At 42.0% G+C, this 19,879-nt stretch overlaps 1 long non-coding RNA gene across 1 annotated transcript; it reads right to left on the bottom strand.

The window, feature by feature from the left end:
* Positions 1–10,184: 10,184 nt before the first annotated feature.
* LOC144588642 (uncharacterized) lies at positions 10,185–13,867 on the bottom strand. The gene is made up of 2 exons (XR_013544279.1): positions 12,503–13,867; positions 10,185–11,717 (listed from the first exon to the last, which is right to left on the bottom strand). It is a non-coding gene; the product is annotated as an uncharacterized LOC144588642 (long non-coding RNA).
* Between the last annotated feature and the right edge of the window lie 6,012 nt (positions 13,868–19,879).

Below are 19,879 nucleotides of genomic sequence, written 5' to 3'. Positions count from 1 at the left end.
TTTTCAACAGAGAGTCCAATTTTTCTGCTGCTATTTTATGGGAAAATCTTGCTCACGATTCCAGCTTCTTTTCCTATTAGTTCGGAAGTCTGCCATTCGTGTTTTGTACTTTGTAATTTTAATTCTAATTGAATTATTTATTGCAAATGAGCATTTTAATTTTGGTTACTGGGAGTAAAACAATAATTTGCACTTGTTGCCAGGGGGCTCTTTCAACGAGCTACTGTTTTAATTTCGGCTTGCAGCATTCCTTCATGATGGCTATGTGCTGTAATGCTCAGTGGACCTTTTAGATTCACCAGCTGCAAACAAGCTAGGGGTGTTGGGTGTGGAGGTAGAAATTTTAGAAGAAGAAATACTCAAACACAAGCAGCTTGAGAATGGGATGTGATATCCCTGTTACACTCTGGATAACTCTAGACCAGTTGAAAGGCTTGAAATTTGTGTAGATTTAAAAGAACTGATTTAATGGTCAAGCTGAATTCTCCCTAGGGTTGAAAATGACTAAACTAAGGCCATCCTCTTTTCTTGAGAAGCCAAGATTCACTGGAAAAGACAATAACACTGGGAAAAGTTGAAGGCAGCGGGAAAAGAGGAAGACTGACTATGAGACAGATTGATCAATAAAGGATTCTATGACCTTGCATTTGCAGGACCTGAGCAGGGCTGTCAACAATGGCATGTACCCACAATGACAACAGTTTAATTGTGTCACTCATTCTTTTTGATTCTTTTAATTTTTAATTTTTAATTATTTTGTTGTACATTTTATTATTGGTTTGTTTTATAGTACAGTAGAAACTGTTTTGGAAATAATACTACGATGGATGGCTTATCAATCTTAAGATTAGCAGAGTAATAATATGGGAATGAAGAAGGGGCAATCCATGAGAGACAAAATACCCCTTCCTAAGACTTACTAGGCTTATGCTAGCCAGGGCAGAATGAGATGGGTAGCTTTTCCTCTACTTCCCTCCAACCTTGTTGGTGCTTCCCTCCCTCCCTCCCTTCCCACTGGTTTCAGATAGAGGAAAAATAATACCAGCTTCGTAGCTGGCACAGATCTGTAGCTGTACTGCAGAGACACGACAAGGGAAGGTGAATCTGAATCCCTCAGATTCCAAACCTCTCCCAACCCACCTTTGAGCCAGCCATAGAATGGCCCCCTTTTGCCCTTACTGCTATTGGAATTAAATTCCTCTGCTGTTCTAGAATGTATAAGTGGGCCTCTCCTTGCATGGGTGGCTCACTGTGGAAGAGGAGGTTGCTATCTGAGTTGAATAACAGCAGGAGCACTGAAGAAACACACACACACACACACACACACACACACACACACACACACACACACACACACACACACACACATATGGACGGACTGACGCACGCATGCACGCATACACACACTTTGGAAGAAAATAGGCTACAACCACATTGGCAACAGCTGCCAACAGTCCTGGCACTAGCATGGACGACAAATCCTCATCAGCTGACCTGTCTGCCAGCTAATGGTGCACCAAGGGGACTGGAACTGGGGTTAACCACGTGGGTGTTCACCCTTGTGTTGCTCCTGCTGTCACTGTAAAGTACAAAGTGCAGAGTTCCCAAGCTGGGCTCATGCCAGTGGCTCTCTGCCCTGCCCCATGAAAGGGAACCACCAGGGAGGGTCAAGCACCTGCTGGATCCTACTCCCACATTGCTTGCATCCATCCTCATGCTTCTTCTCTCGCTTCCACAGTCGCTGTTTTTCTCACTGCTAGTAGCAATGAGTACAAGGAATAGGCTAAGTGGTCCCCAAGATTACACAAATGTAAGAGACTGTGATACCTTTTATTGGATCACTAAGAAATCAAACATACAAGCTTTTGCTCATGAAATTCACTTCCTTAGGCTAAGCATGCCTCCTTCATGGACAGTGCAGAAAAATAAGAGACAAGAGCCCAGAAATTGATGATACGTGTCTGTGATAGACAAGGGGATGAATATAAAAATGAATCACGGTATTCAACCATTATAGTTGATTCATCAGCTATTTGTTGCTTTGTATTCTGGAGGTCCAGAAACCCCGACAAATATGAAGCAATGAATATAACCCTTTTATATTCGTCCCTTCATCTATCCCCCACGGGGACAAAGAAGAGGAGGGAAGGGGGACCCAAGAGGAGGGAAGGGGGACCCATTTGGTCGTATAGACCAGATGGGCGGGATACAAATCAAATAAATAAATAAAATAAATAAAGAGATCTCCCAGCCCTGCTGTCTTTGCAAACATAGAAAGGGTATAGGGAGGTGAGGGAAAGGGTCAAAGTGAACCCCAAGCCTTGCTGTCTTTGCAAAGGCAGAGGGGCTGGGGGATCACTTAGGGTCTCCCTTCCCTCCTCTTCCTATGCCTGCACGGCACAGGAAGGTTGTGGGGGCTAGGGCTTTTTTTCTTCAGATAGACCCACGCGCTGTCTAAATAATAATAATGACCCAACAAACCGACAAATTAATTCGTGGTTCATTGGGCCACTGGGGGGGCAATTTGTGGGACATCAAATTTGACAATCCATGAACCAAGCTGAAACGCCATTTTGGCGCTTTGTCCCCATCTCTAGTCCTTGAAAGACAATCCAGGCTTTCTTGAGGCTGGTCCTCTAGTGTTTCTGGGGCAAAGCTTGGAATTTTTACAACCCTCCTCTTGAGACCAACAAACTTCCAATTACCCTGTTATTCTCTCCCCCTACCTACATTGCTTGCTTGAAACATAAAGTTTCTGAGCTGTGTGGGTGGGGAAAGAGAACACGAAGGCCTAGCAGATTCTAGAACAGGTTAGAGGTTATAATTTGGTTTGTTCAGTGTTGGGGATAGTGGATTGGGGGTGGGGAAGGTTTGTGTGTATGTACATATATACATATATGTTTGTGTGCATCATGCATGTCTGCATGTGTGCCCAGCTCCCAGCTGACTTCTGATGAAAAAGGTTGTGCATACCTCTGTTGAAGGAACATGTGTGTAAGTTGTGGGGTGTACGTGTTGGTGTAGCACAATTCACATACAGAGCAGTGGATTTGGGATTTAGTAGAAAAATTCAGTAAGCAACCAGGTAGACAAATTAACCTTTTTCATCAAAGTGTTCCAGGAGACAACAGGGCTGAATACACAAGTGTATCTTTCTTGGTAGAAACTTTGGGAGTGGTAAGTATTTATTTTCTTCCAACTGCGAACTAATGGAGAAGAAAGCAGATACAACACTAGCTAAATACTGCTCCAAGCACAGCCAGTGAAACGGATGGCACTTGTTAGGCACAACTAACTTAAGTCTTGTTGATTTCCATGGGTTCTATGTGGGGACGTACAGGATGTAATCCTGTAATCAGTAGTACTGATATAAACTGAACAATTGGGTCACAACATTTGTATACATTTTTTTTTCTTTTTTGGTCTTAGTGCTGAATGAAATTCCCAGCAGACTGTGATTCTCTGCCTGCTGCCCTGGGAGTAAACCGTAAATGGAACTTAATTTTTCATAGACATTGTGTAGGATTTTAAAACTGTAAATGGTGTTCAGTGTGTTATTAGCCTTTAATCAGCATTTAATCAAACAGTTAAAGAGCATCAGAAATGCAAGAAAAAAAATCTTCTGTTCAGATTTGTGACTGTGCTTTTGTTGTTGTTATGCTGTTTAGTTGTGCTTCTATCCCGCCCTCTCCCATCCACTCCCACTCTTTCTGTGGAGAAGAAAACAGAATTAGGTACATTTGCATTGCTGAATGCATTGTTTCAAAGCCTGGGGCTATTTAAATTAATTTTTATGTACTGCATTCAGTTTAGTAAAATATTTAGTACTGCTCTAATAGTGTAAAGCATTAGGCTGTAATTACACCAACATAATACAGAGACTAATAGTTCTGTTGGAACACAACTGTGATGCATGATTGCCCTATTATTATAGCCGATTTGAAGCAATGCGGTTATTAAAAAAATTAATCACTGTTACAGTCTTGATTTTGTTACAGGTCGTAATAAAAAAAGTAGATATTTAACAACAGTTATTTTCAGCTTCATAAGAGAGAACAAGGCAGACAGTTTTTCATGGCCTTTAAAGCATCATCATTGATGAGCGTCTAGCTCATGAAATATAGAACTTGAATGGTTTGTTTCCATTGTTTGGAAAATTGTGTTTAGAAAGTAACCAGTTATAGTCATTTCAAAGCCCCCAAGGTAGTTAGTTATCATTATAGATACAGTTTTAAAAAACTGTTATTTGCCATTTCTTAAACGGGAATTTAAACAGTTAATTTAGAGTTAAATTCATTTTTTTAATTGAGTTTTTTTTTTAAGAAAAGAAGAAACACCAAATCTGTCCATAAACAAAACGGTATGTGTGACCAACCATACAGTGACACTGTCCACACAAATGGAGGAGCCGGCCATTAGAGCTGAAGTCTGCATAGCTGCAAGCTTGAATGCTTTTGATCTTAATCAGCCCATAAGTAGAAACTAAACCATGCAGTTGATCTCACTGGCCTTGTTTAAACAACAAGCTATGCTTAAGTAAACAGTGAATTATCCCCAAGCAAGCTAGAGAGTAGGAAGGCGAACTGGCATAAACAGCTTATTTAAAAAAACAAAATGGAGAGAAAATCATTTCTTGTGCCGAGAGCCTTTTAGAAGGAATAATTTAAATCAAGAATGGAGGGGGGGGGAGTTGGTTAGTTTCCTTTTGTTTTCTGTTTTGTTTGGTGTTTTGACTGGATGAACTTTGAAGATGTTTTCTATTAGGTAGTGTGTACAGTACTACTAATACCAACACACGGTTTCATCTAGGACTTCAGATCTTTGTAGGGTGTGACTACATTTGAGATCAGGGAGGGACGTGGTGGCGCTGTGGGCTAAACCGCAGAAGCCTGTGCTGCAGGGTCAGAAGATCAGCAGTCGTAAGATTGAATCCATGCAATGGAGTGAGCTTGTCCCAGCTCCTGCCAACTTAGCAGTTCGAAAGCATGTAAATGTGAGTAGATAGGTACCATCTCGGTGGGAAGGTAAAACGGCGTTCCCTAGTCACTCTGGCCATGTGACAACGGAAACTGTCTTCGGACAGGCGCTGGCTCTATGGCTTGAAAAGTGGGACGAGCACCACCCCCTAGAGTCGGACACAACTGGACTAAAAATGTCAAGGGGAACCTTTACCTTTAACTTTTACATTTGAGATCAGAGTTGGAATGATTCAGTTTTGCTGCAATTTGTTTTGAGCCTGTATTGCATCTGAAATTGCAATCAGTGCTCACACAGGGGATGTGCATTGAATCGAGAGTTCACTGTTCATGCGGGTTGGGATGTCACATTCCAGCCCACAGCCCCCTCATTCCACAGCTTCCTGTTCTTGCTTCTTCGGGTTCCACCTCTCTTCATCCTTTCATGGTTTGCAATCCAGAAGAGTCCCCTATTCATCTCTGGTGGCATGAACTATTTTAAAAGCATATGTCACCAGAGATGAGTAATTCCTGTGTGCATGACCTGAAAGTAAGGGAAAGGAGGAACTGATGGGTGATGAGAAGTGGTGATCCCATATGGAATAGTTGTGAATCATATATTTGGAAGAATTACTGTTCAAACTTTTGATGTTCTGTATTCTGAGGCTGTGAAGTATCTTTCCATGTTGTTTTTCTCTAACAATGGTTCTCAATCTGGGGTCCCCAGATGTTCTTGGACAAAAACTCCCAGAAACCTTCACCTCTAGTTCTGCTGACCAGGATTTCTGGGAGATGTAGTCCAAGAACACCTGAGGACCCAAGGTCAGGAAGCACTGTCATAACAGGTGTGGGGGGGGAGGGAATGTAGTAGTCTGAAGCTTGAAATGAGAAAGTGGCTTCACAGCAAACCATAATCACAGTACTTTGCTTTTGCATGTCACCCACAACCCAGTCCTGAACATTATGACCCAACTGCCTACGCCCCTGAAACACCATGTACTGACATCTCCCTCCTTCTTTACAAGAACGTATCACAACTACTGCATGGGGAAAAGTCTGTTCAATTCATTCTGGCTTGAAAAATTAGAAGTCATGGTGGCGAGTGGGAACATGGTAGCGCTGCGGGCTAAACCGCAGAAGCCTTTGTGTGCTGCAGGGTCAGAAGACCAGCAGTCGTAAGATCGAATCCACACGACGGAGTGAGCTCCCGTCGCTTTGTCCCAGCTCCTCGCCAACCGAACAGTTCGAAAGCATGCAAATGCGAGTAGATAAATAGGTACCACGTCGGTGGGAAGGTAAAATGGCATTCCATGTATAGCTGCGCTGGCCATGTGACAACGGAAACTGTCTTTGGACAAGTGCTGGCTCTACGGCTTGGAAACGGGGATGAGCACCGCCCCCTAGAGTCGGACACGACTGACTAAATGTCAAGGGGAACCTTTACCTTTTTAGCGGCGGAGAAAAACAGCTGCTTTAGGAGCAGAGGACTGGATTTGCATCATGCGGTCAGTAAAAAATACTTCAAATTCACCCATTTTATAAGTGGAGCAAATCCCACGATATTTAGCCATGTAGTCACACTCTTAGAGTGGGAAAAAAACTGTTGGCTTTGCAACCAAAAAACACATCAGAATCGCCAAGGGTCTCCCATCTGTATTTTATACATTTATCCATCAAATTCTTGCCTGAATAACAGTGCTTTGACCCATAACACTGCAAAATAGCATCCTATTAGACCTCACCCATATTGGAAAGCTTATAATCCAGCCTTAATGTTATCTGTATTCTGAGAATAAACAGAATCCCACTTAAGTAGTGGTGGGGAATAGTCACAAGATTATTCAGTGCCCATGAGTTATCCTTTCAGGGATCCCTGGGGTCTGGAGGCAACACGGAATCAACGTAGCCTGGCATATTGCCCAGCCCCTGTTGCCTTACTTGGACCACTGAACCAGGGGAACAGAATAAAATAGGTTTGATAAAATTTGAGAAAGAGCATAACCATATGTGTAATGTAGCATTTATTGTAAATAGTAATGGTGCCAGGGATGTGTAGATCACTGGTTCTTAACCTTGGGTTACTCAGGAGTTTTGGACTGCAGCTCCCAGAAGCCTTCACCACCAGCTGTCCTGACTGGGGTTTCTGGGAGTTGCAGTTCAAAGGCATCTGAGTAACAAAGGTTAAGAACCAGTGGTGTAGATTATCCTTACAGAGAAATCTCAGTGAGGTTGAATCAGCCTCCATAATCTATGTTATTCCGTACTGACTGTAGCAACTTGCCCATGTTTGGGATGATTTCTTGCCTTCGGAGCAAGGGCAGAAGGGCAGTGATTCTGCCCCAGGTTACAAACCAAAGTTCACAAGGAGGGGTCCAAAATGCTGAATCTGATGCTAACCATAAGAACCTTCAGCCGCTCCTTTCAAGGTTAGACCAAAACTTTGCTGAATCCCTCTGCTGTGAAAGATGCTGGAAAGGAAGGAAACAGAGCGGGAGGTGGTGCCCCTCTTTTCTTCATGTTGGAATCGAGAAGACGCATGTAGTGGGGGCAGGGGTAGCCAACAGGAGTGGGTACTCGCTTCCTTTCCAGACCTGGCCTTGTTTCTCAGAAAGGCACCTACTTATTGGTGTATTTAACTTCTGGAGGGAAACGATGTAATCCAAAGTGGCCCAAATGACCAGAGGCAAGAACAACATATTCATTAAAACCCTTGTCTAATTTTCAAGGCTTCTGTAAGCACACATGAAAGGCTTCTGTAATTTTCAGTTATTTCATGTGTACTTACAGAAGCCTTTCATTTCCTCCCCCCCCCTTTTCTTTCTTTCTTTTTGGTCTTCTTCCTTCTGTGATGGCTTGGCAGGAAAGTGGGAGAGGAGGGTGTTCGCCCATGTGTCAGTCCCTAAAGAGGATGTACAAAAGGTCCCTAAAGAGGATGTACAAAAGAAGAACAAAGATGATAGAAGTTTGCCCAAAATGTGCATATGTACGACTGCCCTGTGTTGTCATTGCAAACGATTCTCAGCTTGTATGCAATATTAATAGTGGAATGTATTCTTTGCCAGTCATAAGCCACTAGCCTCAGCCCTCTCCTTGTGGGATATGGAAATGCTGGACTACAGCATTTGCACTGGCATTTGCCTTGGCAGAGGAACTCTTCACGTGCCTGGGAGCTGTCTAGGAAAAGATGAGTTCCAGTTGAGTTTTAAAGGCCAGGGAAAGGAATGGCAAATTTCACTGGCATTTCCCTCCCTTCCTCCATTCTGTGCTCAGAGTATACAGTACAATTCAATAAAATATTCCTTACATGTTTTGCATTATTTAAAAATATACATTTTCCCACCACTATTACAAATCATGCCTGGAGTAGAGACATGATTCCATGTTATTGAATATTGTAAGAGATGCATGATAGGGATGGCGGCAGCCTAGTATATTAGATTTCCTATTTTTTTCTGCTACAAGAAACAGCAGACTTTCTCATATAACAAAAGAGGCTGATAAGCTGATAGGCTTTGCATAGAATGTGGGAGCAGCCATAGGACAAACTATGATTGATCTCTCATTTATCTCACAGGGTCTGGGGTAGAATTAGTAAAATAATTCATTCAACGAAAGCTCTATTGGGTTCGCTATAAGCCAGTTCTGACCTGATGGCATATAACACACACAATGAGAGTGAGATTATTTTCTGGAGTGCAGTATATGCACTACTCATCCAGACATCTAGGTACAGGGGGCTGTGCTGGCTGGAAGCTTACAAGTCCAAGCTATGGTAAATGTCCTATTTGAATATGAAATCTGACATTGATTATAGCTATGGTCATCACCAATAATTAAAAAAAATATCATAGCTGCTAAAAATATTTCCCAGAGTAAAAATATGATTGTGAAAATTGCCACCAGCCACACTAGCAGGCCACCAATTCATGCATGCTGTGTTTCTCAGCATACTCATCCATGCCTAAGGAAGATGGGGAGAGCCGATCACTGAATAACTCTTTGCTTAATACTTGCGAGACTTCACCAACTATCTTCCTGGCTTGTTTCCAGTTTATAACATGAAAAGCAAATATTTTTATTTGTGATGCTATATAATGGCAGGGCTGAATCTGCTGCCATGATACCTCTTACATTGTATACCTGCGGGTACCTTACTACACACCTGGATGATGCACCTGGCCCTTGCAATGAGTGTAAGGCTTACCAAACTCTAGTGTAGCTCAAGCAGAGAGGGTGCTTATATTCCCTCTCAGTGAGACATAAAATACCCATTCAGATGCCTTGTAGGATGCCTAGCATGAGGTCTGCTAGAAACAAAATATATTGCACATCGGACTTACTAAGGGATAGTTGCTGGGAAAGTTTCATCCCTACTGTTGATTTCAAGTTTTGCTGGAACACAGTGAGGTGAGTTTGGGCAAGCCACAGTTTTTCTGGCACTAAGACTCTCCAGCACCTCTAGATGAAACTGGAAGGTACATTTCTCTGTGTTTGTTTTTAATAGTGTTCTCCACTCCCCTTTTGCTAAAATGCAGTGGGGCACAGACTTTGTTGTAGGACTTCAACTCAGATCTAGAAGTGCATTCTCCCATTTCATGGTGTTTTTTTTTAATGGTGATCATTGGAGATTGTAGAAACAGGCATGGCAATGGCAGGGGGAGGGAGACATATGATTTCCATTCCTGCTTAAACTTTACTGTGTTTGCTATGCTCAGCATTTACTGGTGGCCAGTAGATGTAGTGCTAGGAAGATATATCACCTGTCTGGATACATGAATCAAAGCCAACCCCTTCGTTAGTTAAGCAGTAACAAATGAGGTAATGCAAGGATATTGTCAGAGGTGGGATTGACCCGGTTCGCACCGGTTCCATAGAGGTGGTTGTTATTTTTTATTTTAGTTCGGAGATCCGGTTACTGGCCTGAGATGAATGAAGCCGGAGGAGCCAGGTGACCAGCGACGAGCGGGGGAGGGAGGGGGGCTATGTGTTTTTTTTCAAGTTAAAGACAACTAAGGCTGTTGCTCTGACAATTTGAGGAGACAAATGGCAGGCTTACTCAAAAACAGGAAGACAGCTATCAGTTTTTTAACACTAGTAAGATTTACCATCAGGCCAGGGTTGAAGAAAGCAGATCAACATATCAAAGCGGAATCGAAACTACAGACATTCAGGCTGGGGGCTGGAGGGACTGCGAGGAGGAGGAGGAGGAGGAGGAGGAGGAGGAGGGACTAAAGCATACTAATCAAGGATTTGTGACCAGCATCTTCAAGAGGACTGTGTTGAGATAGGTTTAAGTTTCAAGCTTTCATTTTTGAGATTATTCAAGTAAGTAAGTATAATACATAAAAGGCAAACTATGTTTGAGCATAAAGCTGGCTTTTTATTAAATATTTCCCTGCCTTAGCTGTTTGCCATGCAGTCTTGACTCTGGCAGGCAAAGACATTTGTGGTCGGCTTTTTTAACATGTAAACTGCTGTGGAGAAATGGAGGGAGGGAAATGAAATGGGATTGCTTTTTAAAATTTTTATCATGTAAAATATATTTTCAAAATTATTTCAACAGGATTCCCTTTAGAACCTTTTAGCATTTATGTATTATTGCATCTTTATGCTGCCTTATAGTGGGATGTAAAAAAAAATATTTATCATTGTGTCAGGGTTTGTGAACCACTGGAGACACTCTGCAGGGAGAAAGATGGGTTAAAAATAAAAATAAACAAACAAACAACCCAAGGCGCCAGGGTTTTAAAAAAACTGATACTTCTATTTTTTGAAAGAAATAAATACCTGAACTTTGGAGAAAAAAGGTCAGAAGCCTGTTGGTGATTAATTAGTTATTTAGATTTTCAGGGAGGGAACATGCCACTTTTTCCATTGGTATGCGGAAATCTAGTATTTAGGATCTATGGAAAAACTAATGGGGAACCAGGCTCTATCAGGTATTATATTTTATTATGATTGTAAAAAATTTAAAAGTGGCTAAGGGCATCTATTTGCAAAGGCTTTCACAGCTGGGATCTGATGGTTGTTGTGGGTTTTTCAGGAAGAACAATTTTCAGAACACGGCCAAAGAGCCCGAAAAAAACCCACAACAAACAATTAAGGGAATAACCTTTCAACTTTCTGGAACTGGCAGTTAGATGCATAAAAAACCTGTTGTTGCTGTTATTGTTATGTGTCGTCAAATTCCCCCCTACTTAGGGTGCCCCTAGGAATGAGCAATCTCCAACATGGCTTGGCCTCAACAGCCCTGCCCATCTATTGCAAACTCAAGCTTGTGGTTTCATTAGGAAGTAGGTCCATCTTGCATTTAGCCTTCCTCTTTTCCTGCTGCCTTCCACATTACCAAGTATTATGGTCTTTTTCAATCTATGCCTGCCTTCTCATGATGTGCCCAAAGTAGTACAGCCTCAGGTTTTTGTGTTTTTTTTTTTGCCTCTGGAGATAATTTAGGCTTAATTGGATCTAGAACCCAGTTACTCATATTTTTTGGCAGTCCAGGGTATCTGCCATACGATCCGATCAGGCCAAGGGTGTCTGCAAAGATGATTGAATTTTTGTTAATTGGGACAGTCCTCTTTGAAGAGCCACATGTCAGCATGCTGTTTTAAGCTTCTGTTTTTGCAACGTTGCCCCTTTGCGCTGTCCTCAACAGCCCTGCACAGCTGGTGCAAACTCAACCTTGTGGGTTCTTTGATGGTGTCAATCCATCTCACATTTGGTTTTCCTCTTTTCCTGTTGCCTCCAACTTTTCTACAGAACCTGGAATGGGGAGGGATTAAATGTTGGTGAATTGGGGAGTGGGCGGGAGATGCTTGCGTGGCAGCCTAGTATTGAGTCAACATGTTTTTACAATTATTTTGTAAGAAAAAGTGACTCATTTGAAAACAAGACGAAAAGAGCAGAACCCACAAGCTGCAAAAAAAGCATACATTTCATAAATAAATAACTGGCCAATGGGTTTCTCTGGCCACTGTTTTGAGGGAGATCGTAACCCTGTCTTTGTGGTTGGTGCAGGATTCTGGGAGTTGTAGTCCCCCCATTAAGGGCATTTATTTGCAAAGCTTTCACGGCTGGGGTCTGATGGTTGTTGTGGGTTTTTTGGGCTCATTGGCCGTGTTCTGAAGGTTGTTCTTCCTAACGTCTCACCACAGAGACTGGAAGAAATGTTAGGAAGAACAACCTTCAGAACACGGCCAAAGAGCCTGAATAACCCACAACAACCAATTAAGGGAATAACCTTTCAACTTTTTGGAACTGGCAGTTAAATACATACAAAACCTGAGGTTGCTGTTATTGTTATGTATCGTCAAATTCCCCCCTACTTAGGGTGCCCCTAGGAATGAGCAATCTCCAACATGGCCTGGCCTCAACAGCCCTGCCCATCTATTGCAAACTCAAGCTTGTGGTTTTCTTAGGGAGTAGGTCTATCTTGCATTTGGCCTTCCTCTTTCCCTGCTGCCTTCTATCTTTCCCAGTATTATGATCTTTTTCAATCTATGCCTGCCTTCTCATGATGTGCCCGAAGTAGGACTTTTCCACAGAACCTGGAATGGGGAGGGATTAAATGATTGTGGCATTGTTCAGAGACCAGTTCACATCCCAGGGTGGCAGCCCTCTCTTGCTTGTGCTACAGAAAAAGCTTCATTATTACTATTACTGTTGCTCTGTGGTAAGAACTTTTTTTTTCAGAAGGGGTCAGAGAATTTGAGAGTTATTCTCAAGTTCATCTTCGCTTTACATGTGTGTTATGTGCCATTCAAGATGACCCTAATGGGCCTTTCAAGGCAAGTGAGGTTCTCCTTCTTCTTCCTTCCTTTCTTCCCACACAACTACCTTCCTTGTTTCCCCAGAGCAGGGAATAGAGATTAAACCTGCACTGCATGGGGTTACACAGCACTCTCCTTGAAAACTAAGGCTTGTATTTTAGGACTCTTCCCTGAGGACTTGTGTGGGGCTGAAGGAGAAAAGGGGCAGCAGAGGAGGACAGAGGAGATGAAAATGGAAGGTGGAAATTTGGGGAAGACAGTGGAGGGGGGGAGTCTTATGTTTTTGGTGAAACTGTGGCATGAAGGAAAAGTGGAAAATGAGAAGAGGAAGCAGCTGCCAGGGCTCTGAGGGAAGCCATCATCACTACCAGCGCCGCCAACAACACCAACACCCCCAAAGCGACTGACGAGGAGAAGCGGTGGGTGCGGGGTGGAGGGGAAAGATGGAGGAGGAGGAGACCTCAGAGGAGTCAGTAACTGAAGGACCGATTGAGGTGGTGGGGGTGAGGTGGAGTGGCAACAGACTGAAAAGGGAACATACCTTCCAAGCCAGAAGGAAGCAGGGGGGGGGAGAAGAACTCCACAACAGGTGCGCAAAGGCTGCCTCCAGGTAACAACAAACAGGGCTATCAGTAATTTCAGGAGCAGGAAAGGGGAGGGAAGCAATTTTTACTGGTGAGCTATAGGGCAAAATAGGAGGTAAAGGGAAGGAGAGATGTGTCAGTTCTCTGTCAAATTTGGTCATAAGCACCCACTGTGAGGTGTGTGTTTGTGTGTGTGTTTTTGGCACATGCCCATGATGAGGGTAACAGCAGCAGTATGCCCAAACAGATGCACTTATCCAGATGTCTTAATTATGTGAGAAGTAGTTGTGATAATAGGCAGTAGGGAGACCACTGTGGAAGAAATCCTCATCAGATCCCACTGTCCTGGGCATTTACTTACTTATTTACATATTTATTTACATATTTATTTACATATTTACATATTTACATATTGACTTATTTATTTATTTACTTATTTATTTACTTATTTATTTATTTATTTATTTATTTATTTATTTATTTATTTATTTATTTATTTATTTATTTATTTATCATTAGGACATAGAACCTGTTGTTAATTTATTTGAATCCCACCACTGGATATTGTGGTCCGTTAGCAGGGAGGAACAGGGAAAAGGGGTGGGGGAAATGAAGATATTTGCCATAAAGAGTGGTTGGAGTATATTGATGATTTCTATGCTCCAAAATGATCTTGCCAGATCTTGAAGACTCTTCTTGGACTTTAGGCATAGTCAGAATCGTTGATATGTTTATTCCTGGCATCACCAATTTCCTCTTGCATTTTCAATAAGTCCTTCATATTTAATAGATCCTTCATATGGGGAGGACACATTTTACACACATCCTAAATAATCATAATACGTTCTGTCGGTAACCTCCCTATAGACTATATCTAAACACACACACAGTCATGCATGCTGTGTATCCACTCTTTGGATCAGCAATTAACCCCACACTTTTGCTTCAGCTAAAAATTATGTTTTTGATCAATATTTAATAGTGATTTTATAAGTGTGTGGGCATGACCGTTAAAGCAATGTCTTTGAGTGGGAGAGATGCATTTTAATAGGGAATTAATAAATATGGCCCTAGGGCAGGAGGCACTGGCTTTGGAGAATCACTTCTGTTTAATAGGATACTTGAGAAGAATACATTAAAATTGGAATTTAAAATCAGAAATTCTGGCTTGTTTCAGAGAATAAATAATAGTGAACCCACACAGAAGAATTTTGGTTATGAAAAGTCAGTCCATATTTTACGTTCTTTATGGTTAAGGAAGGTGGGAGAGAAGGAATGCCCCCAAAACTCCCTTCCTTTAACAAGAAGTCCTCGCTATAATCATTCATATTTTTAGTTTAGTAGCTGAATTTTACTGTCACTATAGGTGTATCTACAGAATACTCATTAAAGGAGTTTTACACCATTTAAACTGATTACCCCATGCAAAATCTTGGAACTTGTGGTTTAGAATTTGCTACTAAATTGCTCTAGTAAACTCCCCTGGATTACAGCACAAATGACAGATTCCAGGATTCTGGAGGTCAGAAGCATGAAATTAGAGTGATAGCAAACCGCTACTACTGCAGACCTGAAACCCAGTCTATATATCAGGAGGAGCTTCTTTATCGAAAAACAAGTGTGTCTAGGGCTCACATTAGCTTTGCGCTCTACTCCGGCATGATTGTCTACTCTCCATTATGCTACATATATAAATTCCTCCTTCCTGTCTTTTAGTTTGTTCACACAATTGGAATATCATGCTCTTACCAAAGGAACAGCAGCTCTTAAGCATGGAAAATTTATTTATTTATTTAAAATATTTTTAGCCTGCCTTTCTCTTTAGAAGAGGACCCGGCTTACAGCATTTAAAGGTAATATTTAAGAACAAAACAATGAGTATACAAACTATACAAAGTATACAGAGGCGGTGTACATCATTAAAAGGCCATGTTTAAAGCTAAAAACACTAAGAATAGAAATATTTGAAAAGAAAAAACAAAATACCGCCCTTAGAAATGGGAAACACAAGCAACACTAAAAACCCAGTCACGGCAGTGAGGTATAGCAGTCCATCTAAAAAGATCATGCTCAGGCAGCCAGTCATTGAGGGAAAGCTTGTCTGAAGAGAAAGGTCTTCACTTGCTTGCAGAATGTCAGAAGAGCGGGGGCCAGCCTAGCCTCCTGTGGAAGGGAGTTCCAAAGTTTGGGAGCAGCAACAGAGAAAATCCTCTTTTATGTCCCCATGAAACACACATGTGAAGGTGGTGGGACCAAAAGAAAGGCCTCCCCGGAGGGCAAGTGTTTAATCTATTAGCTGGCTGAATAGCTTGGTAAGTTAGGTATCTGGCTGCCTAACCAGAGACTGGAAGTCTGAAGAGTTGGAGGAAGAGACTGGATCTCCTCCCAGCCCACGTGAATGAGACAAGACTGAAGGCATGGGCTTCGCCTGAAACCCTCGGGAGAAGAGCTTGGCTGTAAGGAAGGAATTAGTAGATGTTTCCTCAGGAGGAGAGGGTCTCCCTAAGACAAAGCTCCACCTCCTCCCATGAGAGCCAAGTGCCAAAATGCCAACAGTTGGGCTATGGGTGGGACTCCAGCAGCTCAGAAATACGTCACTCCATCTTGGTACTATGATGCTTCTCCTAAGCTACTGACCTTGCTAGGTTTTTTTTCCCCCTCTTTTCCTTCCTACAATTGGTCTGCTGGTGATTGAACTAGAACTGTTTTTGACATGGCCACTTGGAAGAGTCCTGCCAGCTTGCTGTACTCAACGGGATAGGTTAGACCTTGGACTGTTATGTGACTTTTACATTGGGTGTTTTTCCCTTGGATCTGTTTTTCACACAGAGCATTTCTCACTCAGATTTAAAGGTGGCTAGAGTTTACTAGGTTTCTCAGGGGAACTTCCCTTTAAAAAGTCATTTCCATTCCTTTAAGAAAAGCTCTTTTCTTTAGGAAATCTTAAAAAAAAAAAAAGAATAAGAACTCAACTTCTTTGGGGTTTCCCTTTGGGGCCTTATATGTTTGTTTGAGCACCAACTGAAACCTTCTGACAGGAAGGAAGGGAGGAAGGAAGGAAGGAAGGATATTCGGCAAATTTCAGTCTGTTCCTAATTGTCAAACAAAGATCCCTTGCCATACTTCTTGTAGGGTGTTCGTGCACATATGCTGGCTTGGCAGGTGCATGTGTGCCTCCTGAGAATTGTGGTGAGGTCTTTCTATTTGCCTGTTATGAATGGACTGAGTGTTGTGAATTTTCTTACGCTAAGCAATAGGATTTCAGCCACTAAGAACATGTTTTGCTTTGAAGAGGCACCAAAATTCTATGCAAAGCCATGGAAGGTCGTTGTGATAAAGAGACAAGAGGAAAACTGTGTGAACTGGTAGAACAATGCTGATCAGATCCATGTTGAACCAGGTGCTTCAAAGAGGAAAAATGGCCAGTTTGGAAGAGCTTTTTGGTTTCCTGATTCTCCTAAGGGATTCTGTTTGCTTGAATGTAGGCACTGTACTCTGTCTCTGCTTTTACGTTCTCCTTGCCTTACCAGTCTTGGTGGAGTAGACCTTTATGGCATTGAACTTTGAACTGTAAACCTCCCTACTCCAGCAATGAACTTTTACAGTGTAAATGTGAAACCAAAGAATCTTGGCTTCAGGTTGCCTAGGTGGGGGAGGGCTTGAACCGTGGATCTTCCTAACATTTACTCACTTCCTCTGGGTCCAATCTGCCCCAAAGGAAAGAAGGAAAGGAATGAAATATGTTTGTTCTTGTCATTTTTTTCAGTCATTGCTAGCTCATTCCAAAAGAGCAGGGGAACAGCTGCTGGCAGCAAGGAGAGGCAAGACCAGTGAGCAGTGGGAATCAACAGGTATCACACACCCAGAGTGTGTCCAGTGATGACCTTCTCTGATGCTGTCCCAACCTGTCATAGAAAATGCCAGGTGTCCACTAGGATGACTGAGCTTCAGAACCTTGCTCAGCTAGGTATCTCATGAGGTAATATATCTGTGAAGATTCTCAGTCATCCAGGTGAGGTTATCTGGAAGTTGAGTCCCGGCCACTGGACTTCTTTCTTATTAGGTCGAAAGGTTTCACTACTCATCCAAGCAGCTTCTTCAGTCTGAGGAGAGTTGATGACCCCTAGTTTCTGTGTCAATGTGTGATGAGAATCAAACCGTGGGTATTGATCAGGGTGTGTAGGTTTTCTGTAGATTTCTATTCCTAAGCTATTCCTAATGCGTTCTGAAGGGTTGTCAGTGCAAATTATTGAAAAACATCCAAGAATACTGGGGATAAGTATGTTGCAAAGTTTGTTCTAGCAAATTCTAAGACCATCATTGTCACAATTTACCTGTGATTGTAGATTTGATGGAAGGATGGGGCATTTTCGTTCTTAAGACTAATTTCTGCCCAATCAAATGATCCATTAGTAGGTTGCCAGCTTTTATTTGAGGTGTGGAGGTATAAAATTTGGCATTCAAATATAAAATTCAAAAACTGAATATGATTGTGTGTGTGTGGAAGATGGGGTGGGAAATGAAATGTTTAGGTGACATTTGAGGGAAATCAGTTTTGAATCTCGGTGACTTGAGAAAATCTATATAACTGAGCCACTGCATGAAGTTTGTGGAGGTCTATTTTTGTGGGTGCCTATTTAGGTCAATGTGCCTTTGGGTAAAATTTAATTTTGATTTAGATTGTATACCCTGGAATAAAGACATGCTAATTCAAGCTCTGTGGCAGCAGGAAGATCCAGGTCTTTGTGATTCAAAGCAAGCCATATTTTTCTGTTATTATTTCCCATCTGATTCCTGCACCATCCATTCATCTGAAGGCTAATCCTTTGGTATTTGTGTGCTTAGAGTTTAATTCATAGGCCTAGCCCTTCAACACAATGCCTCTGCTTTCGGGAGTAGGAGGAATAGCACATTCTGAACAGATGTCCTTGAGGAAGAGAATAACAGAAAGGGACATCATAATAACTCGTAGCTTATTTGTGCAGATGGAATCCAAGGTAACAACATACGTGTGGCTCTATTGTAAGCCAACATGTGACAAGACTATATAGCTCCTGGAGATTGGGCAACACAAAGGTACTGTTGAAAAGGTTTGAATGTTTGCTGTATTCTCAAGGCATAATAGCTAACCTTCCTGGCAGTGCTTGGAGTGTTCTTAAAAAGATGACAGCAAACCCAGTTCTAAACTCATGCTTTGCTTTAGTGTTTTGGAATGTGAGAGGTGTGCTGGAATCAAAAAGCCTGATAAAAATTAAAACTGATAGCTCTAACAGGAAGACAGATATTATGTTCATCTCCACTCCAAGAAACATTAATCAAGGGCTCTTTCAAATTGAGTGTTTGATCCTGCTCCCCCTTTCTGTCACTTGTTGCTGAAGGAGTATGTGGTTTACCAAGATCTGCATCCAAAAAAACCTCCACTCCACTTCTCTTTAAGAAAGTCGCTTCTCTTTAAGAGATCGCTAAGAAATCTTTTATGAAAAATTAAAGACACCACCTTCCCTGCTGATGCTTGTCTGCTGGAAACTTCTTGTTTGTTTTTAGTTCTAGTTGAAAGCTTCCCAACAGGGAAGTTGGAAAGCTTTCAATCAGAAGTGAAACGAAAAGTGCCCTAGCTCTAAACTCGACTCCCCAGAATGAAGTAAGATTTGCAAATAAACCTGGCTTTCTGGAGAGGTGAAAAATCATAGCAAGTAAAAAATCAGTATAGTAAGTGAGACAAGAAGAACATTGTCTAGGTGGCAGAAAAATACCAATACAATCAGTGTAGGGACCAACACATTCAGGAGAATACATGCTAGTTGCGAAGGCTTTCATGGCCGGGATCTAATGATTGTTGTGGGGTTTTCGGGCTCTTTGACCGAGTTCTGAAGGTTGTTCTTCCTGACGTTTCGCCAGTCTCTGTGGCTGGCACCTTCAGAGGATAGCACTCTGCACAGCACAAATGTTCTTTCTGGAAGTACCCTAAGGCTCTGGAAAAGTGTGTCTTGTTTTACATTTGGAGAACCAAAAGTAATAGCATCATCATGCCTGAAGTGCAGAAAGCAGTGGTGTGGAGAAGTGGAGCAGTACTCAGCCAGGAGGTGATGCTCTTTAGAGGGACTCTGCGTAACTGCAGGAGAAGGCAACCAAGGAAAAGTTGCATAAAGGAACATATATGATGAAGAACTGTTTCATAGCAGCAGGAGACTGTAGAGAAGGCAAAGTGGATCAGATCACCTGGAGTTAAGCAATGGGCTTACACACCTATGCACGCTGTTGCAGGAAATCCCACAATGGAGTTTGCGTATGCTTCCTTCTACTTGCTTTGTGCTTATGTTTAATTTAAATTAATGTTCTAGTGGGTGAAATTTAGTAGCACAGATATGCAAACAGCATAACTTCTAGACATGAATTGCTGCCCGTGACTCAGTATGCAACAGGTATTGTTCACAGAGATTTCTTAACTTAGAGCAATTCCCTTCCAGAATTTACGACATTTGAGTAACTGGGCAACAGGATTTTAGCCAGTATGCTTTTGTGCTTAATTTTAAATTACAAGTTTTAAAATGTGGTGGTTAACAATAATGGT

Source organism: Pogona vitticeps, chromosome 4 (assembly GCF_051106095.1).
Source record: "Pogona vitticeps strain Pit_001003342236 chromosome 4, PviZW2.1, whole genome shotgun sequence".
NCBI classification, from domain to species: Eukaryota; Metazoa; Chordata; class Lepidosauria; order Squamata; family Agamidae; genus Pogona; species Pogona vitticeps.
Note: the sequence above shows the minus strand (reverse complement) of the source record. Positions and strands in the feature narration are given on the sequence as shown.